The sequence below is a fragment of the Mesoplodon bidens genome (genome assembly GCF_964165515.1).
Source record: "Mesoplodon bidens genome assembly, chromosome: 2".
In the NCBI taxonomy this organism is placed as follows: domain Eukaryota; kingdom Metazoa; phylum Chordata; class Mammalia; order Artiodactyla; family Ziphiidae; genus Mesoplodon; species Mesoplodon bidens.
This window is the reverse complement of record NC_138177.1, coordinates 10,809,319-10,819,018: the sequence shown is the minus strand read 5'-3', so window position 1 is coordinate 10,819,018 and position 9,700 is coordinate 10,809,319. Positions and strand designations below refer to the sequence as shown.

General features: G+C 39.7%; 1 pseudogene across 1 annotated transcript; it reads left to right on the top strand.

Annotated features, from left to right (window-relative positions):
- The first annotated feature begins 2,351 nt into the window (after positions 1-2,351).
- LOC308612442 (ubiquitin-associated protein 2-like) lies at positions 2,352-5,303 on the top strand (annotated as a pseudogene). Its single transcript has one exon. The product of its transcript is annotated as a ubiquitin-associated protein 2-like (transcript).
- The last annotated feature ends 4,397 nt before the right edge of the window (positions 5,304-9,700 follow it).

Genomic DNA, 9,700 nt, shown 5'->3' with positions numbered 1-9,700 from the left:
TAAATACTATTACATGGAAGGTGACCATTTCCAACAGACAAAAATGATGCAAATAACTAAGCAGAGTTACTTAAATTGATTATGAAGCACTAGGATCAGTTATTTGTTTCTAACAGCAATTCTCAGCACAGGTGAGTGTTAAAGAAATTATCAGAATATATGGGTGAAAAAAATGTTAGTGTAATGATTTGGTAATAAAATATTCAATATCATAATTTCCAAGTAAAAATTAAAATTCTTTGTAGATCTCATAAACTAAAAGAATTAAAGGAAAAATATGAAATGTCCATTGCTTATTGAAATACACTTCATAAACCTACATTTTTATCATAAAAATAGATTTATTTAAAGCTATATAGTTTATGAAAGGCATTTTTTAAAAAAAATGATGACTTATACAGGTAATCTATAAGGCTTATATTAATTTTGCCCAAAACAAATATCTCCTGTGATTAATATTTTGAAAACATATAATCTAAATAACAGATAAATATAATTGTTTCCTTTTCTTTTCCTTTTTTTTTTTTTTAACATGCATAGGAAGTGTGCTTCCTAGGTCTATTAATTAATGACTTCTATTTGATCAGGAAAATTTTTAACCATTATCTCCAAATCTTGCCTTCTCTCTATTCTTTTAATTTTATTTTATTTTGGAACTCAAATTACACATATTTTAGAGTTTCTCACTACAGCTTATATATCTTATCAGAGAAATACTGCACTGGAAGGAGTTAAAACATGCAAGGTGTACTCTACTCAAGACTATTGCAACAGGGGTCAGAACTATTGCAAAAGAGAAGAAAGGTTAAACAACTCCACTGAAACAAAGGGCACAAGGATTGTTAAACACTGGGGTGAGCTAATGGAAAACACTGAGGGGAGGGTGGTCATTGTGATTAGGCCATCAGTGTTTTCTAATCCATGCCTATTGACATAAGGTCCTTACCTCCTACAGAGAGTGGGAGACAGGGGCCCTATCTTCCTTGATGATTACATCTCAAAGGGATGGCTCCCAGGTCCTTGAGAAAGACATTCCTGGTTTGTGAAATTTACAAGAAGCTGGGAGAAGATTTATACCAGAAGGACGAGAAAAAAAATTGTAACTACAAGTTTTCTAAAGTAAATGCTTTAAGACGAGGGAGGTCAAAACAATTATATGCCAACAAACTGAACAAGCTAGAAGAAATGGACAACTTTCTAGATACAGCCCATCAAAATTGAATCAAGAAGAACCAGACCATTTGAACAGACTGATCACTAGAAGTGAAATGGAATCTGTAATTTAAAAAAAACAAAAACAAAAAAAACTCCCTGCAAACAAAAGTCCAGGACCAGATGGCTTCACTGGGGAGTTCTACCAAACATACAAAGAACTTACACCAATCCTTCTCAAACTCTTCCAAAAGACTGAAGAGGAGGGAACACTCCCAAAGTCATTCTATGAAGTTACCATCACCCTGTTACCAAAACCAAACAAAGACACTAACAAAAAAGAAAATTACAGGCCAATATCTTTGATAAACATAAATGCAAAAATTCTCAACAAAATATTAGCAAACCAAATGCAACAACACATAAAAAAGATCAGACACCAGGACCAAGTCAGATTCATCCCAGAGTCACAAGGATGGTTCAACATTCACAAATCAATCAATGTAATACACCACATAGACAAAAGAAAAGACAAAAACCACATGATCATCTCAAGAGATGCAGAAAAACCATTTGATAAAAGTCAACATCTATTCATGATAAAAACTCTTACCAAAGTGTACAGACGGAACATATCTCAACATAATAAAAGCTATTTATGACAAACCTACAGCCAATATAATATTCAATGGTGAGAAGCTGAAAGCCTTCCCACTAAAATCTGGAACACGGCAAGGATGCCCACTCTCATCACTTCTATTCATCATAGTACTGGGAGTCCTAGCCACAGCAATCAGACAAGAAAAAGAAATAAAAGGCATCCAAATTAAAAGGGAAGAGGTAAAATTGTCATTTTATGCAGATGACATGATACTATATATAGAAAACCCTAAAGACTGCACACAAAACTACTAGAAGTGATAAATAAATTCATCAAGGTAGCAGAATACAAGGTTAACATATAGAAATCAGCTGCATTTTTTACACTAACAATAAAATATCAGAAAGGGAAAGTAAAAGAACAATCCCTTTTAAAATCACATCAAAAAATAAAATAATTAGGAAAGAACCTGACCATGGAGGTGAAAGACATATATGCTGAAAACTATAAAACATTAATAACAGAAATTAAAGATGATTTAAAGAAATGGAGGTCAGTGTGGAGGAGACTGAGTATTCTTCCTTGTAAATATTGTTATTTGTATATACTGTAAATGATGATGTCGGTGGGCACTAACTGAGCCCGGGGAAGCTGGGAACCACCTCAAAAGCAAAATCAGACACAGCACAAGCAGCGGCCCCAGGCCACTGCGGAACAAATTCGACTTGCACAGATGATTTCGGACCATAATGATGCTGACTTTGAGGAAAAGGTGAAACGATTGATATGACAGGCAAGAACCAGGATGAATGTGTCATTGCTTTGCATGACTACAATGGAGATGTCAACAGAGCTATCAATGTACTGCTGGAAGGAAACCCAGATACACAATCCTGGGAGATGGTTGGGAAGAAGAAAGGAGTCTCAGGACAGAAGGACGGTGGCCAAATGGAATCCAATGAGGAAGGCAAAGAAAATTGAGACTGGGACAGAGACTATAGTCAGCGACGTGGTGGGCCACCAAGACGGGGGAGAGATGCCAGCCGCGGACGAGAGTTTCGAGGTCAGGAAAATGGATTAGATGGCACCAAGAGTGGAGGGCCTTCTGGAAGAGGCACAGAAAGAGTCAGAAGAGGTCATGGCCGAGGCAGAGGTGGCTCTGGTAGGTGGGGAGGAAGGTTTTCTGCTCAAGGAATGGGAACCTTTAACCCAGCTGATTATGCAGGGCCGGCCAATACTGATGATAACTATGGCAATAATAGTGGCAATACATGGAACAACACTGGCCACTTTGAACCAGATGATGGGACGAGTGCATGGAGGACTGCAACAGTGGAGTGGGGAACTGAAGATTGGAATGAAGATCTTTCTGAGACCAAGATCTTCACTGCCTCTAATGTGTCGTCAGTGCCTCTGCCTGCAGAGAATGTGACAATCACTGCTGGTCAGAGAACTGACCTTGCTGTTCTGTTGGGGAAGACACCATCTTCAATGGAGAATGATTCATCTAATCTGGATCCATCTCAGGCTCCTTCTCTTACCCAGCCTCTGGTGTTCAGTAACTCGAAGCAGAGTGCCATATCACAGCCTGCTTCAGGGAACATGTTTTCTCATCACAGTATGGTGAGCATGTTAGGGAAAGGATTTGGTGATGTCGGTGAAGCTAAAGGCAGCAGCACCACAGGCTCCCGGTTCTTGGAGCAATTCAAGACTGCTCAGGCCCTGGCTCAGTTGGCAGCTCAGCATTCTCAACCTGGAACCACCACCACCTCCTCTTGGGGCATGGGCTCCACCACACAATCCCCATCGCTGGTGCAGTATGATTTGAAGAACCCAAATTATTCAACAGTGCACAGCCCCTTTACAAAGCACCGGGCTTTCACCCCATCTTCAACCATGATGGAGGTGTTCCTTCAGGAGAAGCCACCCGCAGTGGCTACCTCTACTGCTGCACCTCCACCCCCATCTTCTCCTCTGCCAAGCAAATCCACCTCAGCTCCACAAATGACTCCTGGGTCTTCAGACAACCAATCATCCAGCCCTCAGCCGGCTCAGCAAAAACTGAAACACCAGAAGAAAAAAGCCTCCTTGACTTCTAAGATTCCTGCTCTGGCTGTGGAGATGCCTGGCTTGGCAGATATCTCAGGGCTAAACCTGCAGTTTGGGGTGTTGCAGTTTGGGTCAGAGCCTGTCCTTTCTGATTATAAGTCCACCCCCACCATGAGCGCCTCTTCAAGCCAGGCTCCAAGTAGCCTCTATACCAGTATGGCCAGTGAATCTTTGTCCACAATTTCATCTAACCAGAGTCAGGAGTCCGGTTATCAGAGTGGCCCAATTCAGTCGACAACCTATATCTCCCAAAATAATGCTCAGGGCCCTCTATATGAACAGAGCTACACACAGACTCGGCGGTACGCCAGCTCCATCTCTTCATCACCCCAAAAGGACTTGACTCAGGCAAAGAATGGCTTCAGTTCTGTGCAGGCCACGCAGTTACAGACCACACAATCTGTTGCAGGTGCTATAGGCTCTGCAGTGAAATCTGACTCACCTTCCACTTCTAGCATCCCCCCTCTCAGTGAAACGGTATCTGCAGCTTCCTTACTGATGACAACCAATCAGCACTCATCTTCCTTGGGTGGCTTGAGGAGATTCCAAATAGTACCACCACACAACACAGCAGCACGTTATCTACTCAGCAGAACACCCTTTCGTCATCAACATCTTCTGGGCGCACTTCGACATCCACTCTTTTGCACACAAGCGTGGAGAGTGAGGTGAATCTTCATTCTTCCTCCAGCACTCTCTCCACCACATCCAGCACAGTCTCTGCACCTCCCCCAGTGGTCAGTGTCTCTTCCAGTCTCAATAGTGGCAGGAGCTTGGGCCTCAGCCTAGGCAGCAATTATACCGTCACAGCCTCCACTCGAAGCTCAGTTGCTACGACTTCAGGAAAAGCTCCTCCCAACCTCCCTCCTGGGGTCCTGCCGTTGTTGCCTAATCCATATATTATGGCTCCAGGGCTGTTACATGCCTACCCACCACAAGTATATGGTTATGATGACTTGCAGATGCTTCAGACAAGATTTCCATTGGATTACTACAGCATCCCATTTCCCACACCCACCACTCCACTGACTGGGAGGGATGGTAGCCTGGCCAGCAACCCTTATTCTGGTGACCTCACAAAGTTCAGCCGTGGGGATGCCTCCTCCCCAGCCCTGGCCACAACCTTGGCCCAGCCCCAGCAGAACCAGACACAGACTCACCATACCACGCAGCAGATATTCCTGAACCCGGCGCTGCCTCCTGGCTACAGTTACACCAGCCTGCCATACTACACAGGGGTTCTGGGCCTCCCCAGCACCTTCCAGTATGGGCCTGCTGTGTTCCCTATGGCTCCTACCTCTTCCAAGCAGCATGGTGTGAATGTCAGTGTGAATGCATCAGCCACCCCTTTCCAACAGCCACGTGGATATGGGTCTCATGGATACAACACTGGAAGAAAATATCCACCCCCTTACAAGCATTCTGGACAGCAGAGAGCTAATTTGGCCCAAGGCTGGGGGCTGTGTTTTGTGTGTGTGTGTGTGTAAATTTGCACTGAAGTCTTGTTTCAGAAACCAGACCGCTGAGGAGAGCCTGCTGAGCTGTGGCCATAGCCTGCGTGTCTTGGGGAAATGAGTTGGTGGATACCTTCTGGGCTTTTGAACTTGCCCTTCCCCCATTTCCCTCTCCCCCATGTGTCCGACCCTGTCTTACCCATTTCGAATTCAAGCGGTGCAGCACCTCCTCCGAAGCATCAATGCACACACCTGCTGTTGCTTTTGATTTCTGGAAGGCATGTAGTTCCAACTTGTAACAAAATATTTGTAGTCTTCAATAAACTGTGGTATTTCTTTAGCTAAAAAAAAAAAAAAAAAAAGGAAAAATATCCCATGCTCTTGGATTAGAAGAATTAATATTGTTTAAAATGCCATACTACCTAAAGCAATCTACAGATTTAATGTCAACCCTATCAAATTATCCTTGACATTTTTTCAGAACTAGAACAAATAATCCTAAAATTTATATGCAACCATAGAAGATCCAGAATTGCCAAAGCAATCCTGAGGATAAAGAACAAAGCAGAAGGCATAACCCTCCCAGACTTCAGACAATACTACAAAGCTACAGTAATCACAACAACATTGTATTGGCACAAAAACAGACATAAGGATTGATGTAACAGAATAGAGAGCCCAGATATAAACCCACACACCTACGGTTAATTAATCTTCGACAAAGGAGGCAAGAATATACAATGGAGAAAGACAGTCTCTTCAGCAAGTAGTGGTGGGAAAGTTGGACAGCTGTATGTATATTATGAAGTTAGAAGACACCCTGACACCATGCACAAAAATAAAATCAAAATGGTTTAAAGACTTAAACATAAGACATGACACCATAAAACTCCTAGAAGAGAACATAGGCAAAACATTCTCTAATATAAATTGTATCAATGTTTTCTTAGGTTAGTCTCCCAAAGGAATAGAAATAAAATCAAAAATGAACAAATGGGACCTAATCAAACTTATAAGCTTTTGTAGAGCAAAGAAAACAATAAATAAGAAGAAAAGTCAAACTATGGGTTGAGAGGAACATTTGCAAACAATGTGACCGATAAGAGCTTAATTTCCAAAATAATCAAACAGCACATACAACTCAATAACAAAAAAACAAAAACCTAATCAAAAAATGGGCAGGAGACCTAAATAGACATTTCTCCAAAGAAGATATACAGATGGCCCATAGGCACATGAAAAGATGATCAACATCACCAATTATTAGAGAGAAATGCAAATCAAAACTACAATGAGGTACCACCTCACACTGGTCAGAATGGCCATCATTAAAAAGTCTACAAATAACAAATGCTGGAGAGGGTGAGGAGAAAAGGGAACCCTCCTAACACTATTGGTGGGAATGTAAATTGGTGCAGCCACTATCGAGAACAGTATGGAGGTTCCTTAAAAAACTAAAAATAGAGCTACCATATGATCCAGCAATCCCACTTCTGGGCATGTATCTGGAGAAAACCATAATTCGAAAAGATACATGCACCCCAATGTTCATAGCAGCACTATTTACAATAGGCAAGACATGGAAACAACCTAATGACCATCAACAGATGAATGGATAAAGAAGATATGGTATATATATGTACAATGGAATGTTAGCCATAAAAAAGAATGAAATAATGCCATTGTCAGTTACATGGATGGGCCTAGAGATTATAATACAAAGCGAAGTAGGTCAGAAAGACAAATACCGTATGATATCACTTATATGTGGAATATAAAATATGTCATAAACGAACTTATTTATGAAACAGAAACAGACTCACAGATATAGAGAACAGACTTGCAGTTGCCAAGGGGTGTGGGGGGATGTGGGGGAGGGTGGATTGAGAGTTTGGGACTAGCAGATGCAAATTATTATATACAGAATGGATAAACAAGGTCCTATTGTATAGCATAGGAAACTATATTCAATATCCTATAATAAACCATAATGGAAAAGAATATGAAAAAGAAGATATATATGGATAACTGAATCACTTTGTTGTACATCTGCAACTAACACAACATTGTAAATCAACAATACTTCAAAAAAAAAAAAGAAAAGGGAGGTCAAGGGACTATAGTCAGGAAGAAACCTGTCTAAAGTTTAGTACATTTGAGGGGAATGCAAGGGTGACTTGGTCAATCTCTTTTCATTAATATTTTCCCTGACCTTTGTATGTCACTCTATAATGAATTCTATGTAATTTTTGCAGCTATATCTTTCACTGTACACATTCTCTTTTTAGTTGTTTATAACCTCCTGGTTTATGTATTCACTGAATGTGAGATATCAGACATTACATTCTTTTTCTCATTTTTAGGTGCTCCATATGTATCCACTTTAAATAAGTTAAGACTAGTTACTCTATAATCTATATCTGAAAATTTTAACATCTGCAATCTTTGGCAGTTAACCATTTGGATAATGCCTCAAATGAGTCTCTCTTATGGTGGCTCATGATAACACCTGTTTGGCAATCTTTGATTGAAAATTCAGTATTCAATCTTCATCAGTATCATATATTGAGAAATAGCAAGTACTCACAGGACAACCTCTTCCCTTTCTTCTGCTAATGGTAGACTGGCTCACTGTTCTGAGTCTGGACCAAACAGGATTTTTTTTGTTTTTGATACGCTTGTTTTTGGAGGAAGGGCAGGATTACTATTGTTTTCCCCTGCTCAGGCTACTCTATTTGGTATCTCAGTTTTCTGCTGCAGGAAGGACTCTCAAAGTACTTACCTTATTAAAATGACAGAAAGGGAAATCCTGACATTTCTCTGTAACCTTCTTTAATTAGATGGTTGATCATAAAGCTTTATTGAATTCACTCTTGTTAAAGTCATCATTTACATCTTTGTTAAATCCAAAGCCAATATGTACTTAGCTTACTTGATCCACTATTAATATTTGATGAAGTATATCATACACACTTTTTTGAAAGATGCAGGTGTGTGTGTGTGTGTGTATGTGTCCATGTATAAATGCAGAGAGAGAAAGAGAGAGTTTTGGGACACTACATACTCTTTTTAACTCATTTCTTCTTAATTCATGGGCTTCCCCTTACCTTTCTTGCTTTTGTTTTACCCTTTCTTATCTCTTTGTTCTTCAAATGTTGGAATGACCCAAGGCTCACTCAATTCTTGGAACTCTTCTCTGCTTTAAATATACTCCCTCCCTATATAATTTAGTTTTTCAGATTCATCAGTTAAATATATCATCAATATACTGAAAATTTCCAAATATTTTTCCTCTGAAATCTAAAATCCCTTGAATGGCAGCCTGGATCTGCAATAGCCTATTTAACATACCCATCTAGATGCATGATAGGCGTCTGAAAATTAACTTGTCTACATAAAAGTCCTTACCAAGCCCAGGAACCAACAATCTACTCACCTAACATCTTTTTCTACCTGATTAAATGTGTAGTCACATCTGAATTGTCTATTCTTAAAGTAGCCAAAGGGATCTTTGAAATACCTGTCAGGTCACTTTATTCCTTTACTCAATACTGTCCTGTTAGTTGCTATAAAGACCTATTTGATGTGTTATTCACTGCCCGTTCACCTCATCTTTTACTATTTTACTACTAGTTTATTCCACATCTGCAATGCTGAACTTCTTGATGCTCTCAAAACCCATCAAGCAGGCTTCAACCTCAGACATCTTCACTAACCGGTCTGTAATCTCAAGTCACTCCTCCAGATGGACACCCACATATTGCTTCCCACTTTCCTTCAGATTTATGCTAAAAAATCGCTTGACACTGAAGCCTTGTCTGACCCTGTATTTAAAAGAAAATGCTTATTCAAGTGCATGTACACACATACAACACACACAGACACAGAGAACTCAATAATGAATAACCTACCCCCCCTTTTTTTATTGTGCATGCATTTATTTTATTTTTTTTACATCTTTATTGGAGTATAATTGCTTTACAATGGTGTGTTACTTTCTGCTTTATGACAAAGTGAATCAGTTATACCTACCCCTTTTTAATATGTGTTTCTAGTTCACAAAGATTTAAGGGAAAAGGGCAGGGGGGCGGTTTTCTGTATTTTTTTCACCTCAAAATTTTCTTCATGAATTATAAGGCCTGTCATCTAATAAGTGCTCAATGAATAAATCATTTCAATAATCTGAAAATGACATGTCAAAAACAGAAGTAAACTCTATACGTCATTATAGGACAAAACCATATGTATGTAAATGAACAGAAATATTAGGAAAAATAATACAAAACTCAGAACACTGGATACCTCTGGAGAGGCACCTATGTTAGGGTAATTGATAATTTCTGCCAACTTTTTGTTTCTTTGAAATGTATTACTAGATGAAAAC